This window comes from Myotis davidii, unplaced genomic scaffold (genome assembly GCF_000327345.1).
Source record: "Myotis davidii unplaced genomic scaffold, ASM32734v1 scaffold44, whole genome shotgun sequence".
NCBI lineage: Eukaryota > Metazoa > Chordata > Mammalia > Chiroptera > Vespertilionidae > Myotis > Myotis davidii.
Window position 1 is genome coordinate 4821817 of NW_006299705.1, and position 2113 is coordinate 4823929.

General features: G+C 49.9%; 1 pseudogene; it reads right to left on the reverse strand.

The window, feature by feature from the left end:
• The window catches only part of LOC102774160, an 85471-nt pseudogene that overhangs the window by 82454 nt on the left and 904 nt on the right, over positions 1 to 2113 (reverse strand).

Here is a 2113-nt window from a genome sequence, read left to right on the forward strand (position 1 = left end):
CCCGGAGGGCGCGGGCAGTTCCCCAGGCGGGGCCCAAGCGGGGTGTCCGTCGGCTGATCCCGGGAACCCGAAGCGGGAGGGGGGTTGCCTGGACCCCGCGCTAGCTTTCCTCTCTGGGGAGGAGACTCGGGCGTAAGTTTCCTTGACCTGCGAGTCTCCAGGTTAGGAACTCAGGGAGAGCAGTCTGGAAAGATATTTGTGAATAGACCGCTTGGGGTACACACATCTATTCAAAGCCACCCACCTCCCCTGCCTCAAATGAAGGTTTCGGGGTGAATTTCCTAGGCTTTTTTGCCGACAGTCTGAGAAGAATCCTTGCTCGGAGAGGGAACTCACCAACGCCCAACACCACTCCGGAGCAAAGAGCACAGAGTTCAAGGGCCCGAGTTAAGGTGACAATATTCCTTGTGATTTAAATGTAGGGACGTGGCACTTAGCCAAGCAAACCCTTATCTTTTTCCCTGCCTCCTGTCCCTAACTCCGCCCATCCTCAGGGACACCTGCACCCAGTGGCCTGGACGCAGTCAGTCAACGCGTGGCCTCTCCCCTGCACTGCCAATAGGCGAGCCCCTTGATTCTTCACTTTCAAGGTCTTTCCAGTAGCCTGTCCTTTGCAAGTCCACTCACTGCCACTTTCCCGGTTCTCTTAGAGGTGCATGTTTTCAGTGGCCTCCTCCCTGATCCCCTCTTTGCACTGGATCCATCTGCACAAGCCTTCCGGTGAAAGGTTCGCTCAGGCAGGCCACGTCCTGTTCTAGAAGCACTCTGACACAGAAAATTCTGAATTACTGGAAAGCTTTTCTATTCAAAGCCACCCACCTACCGGCTCAGGGGGGGAGCTGGGTGCTGTCACCAGCCAGGTATCCTCCCCGCCCCACGAAGGTTCCATACTATATCCACGTGGGAGGAGTTTCTGATGCTCTTGCCAGAACTGGAATGTTCTCTCCCATCTCTCTTAGAGCCAAGTCCCCCTTATCTTTATTGCAAATGAAGTTTGTAATACAACATTTCTTCTATAAAAGGATGTGTGCATTCCTCCCATTTTTCAAATCATACACTAGAAATAACAAGGCTTATGGGGGGAACAGGGTTCGGAACAAAGTACTCAAAAGCTATGTAACCTTGCAACCAGAACACCTAGAAAACAGCAACCATTCCTGGCGCAGTGAACACAATACAACATGCAGATGATGCACTGTAGAATTACACACCTGAAACCTATATACTGTTATCAACCGATGTCACCCAACACATTCAGTAAAAAAATAAAAGTCAAAATTTTAAAAAGAGAGACACCGGGATGCACTCATGCACAGGAGAAACCAGGCGAAGACACAGTGAGAGGGGGCTCTCCGCACGTTGAGGAGAGAGGCCTCATTAAGACCAACCCGCCAACACCTGGCTCTTGGACGCCCAGTCTCCAGAACCGAGAGAAAAGGCCTGTCTGTAGCTTAAGCCCCCGGCTCTGCGTATTTGTTACGGCAGCCTGAGCAGACGAGCACAGGTAGGTGCTTATCGCAGGCCTGACGCACGAGGGTCACAGTGACGGTCTCCTCAACAGCGCTGTCATTCCTTGAAGGCAGGACCTAAGTCTTATATTTCTTTGTAGCCCCCCAAATACCCAGTGAAGTTCCCTTGGTAGAACAGGACCTCAGCGCTCTCTCTCTCTCTCTCTCTCTCTCTCTCTCTCTCTCCCCTAGTAACCATTCCAAAAAACCATTCCAGCAAAAATTTATGAGCCATGTTAAATTCCTAAGAAATATTACAGTAAACATAAATATAGGACCTGACCTTTATAAAAAGATGAGGTAATGGATGAGGAGATTGAACGTTGTTTGAGGGTGCAGAGTTAGGAAGATAAGCACAAAATATACAAATAAGAGGTGCCTTCCCCCTTCCCAATAAGCTTTTCCAAGTTGGAGCTCATGGCTAACTCAATCAAAGAGAAAGAACATAGAGTGAATGGCATCAGGCAGGGCGTTGGGTGCTCTCCACAGCTCACATTCTGCTGTGTGTGTTGCTTGCAGCTGCTCTTAACAGTGCAAAATACGAGGTGCTGAGAACAATTGCATGTGACCAACACAACCACCCCATTTTCCTAATATCCTTTCCC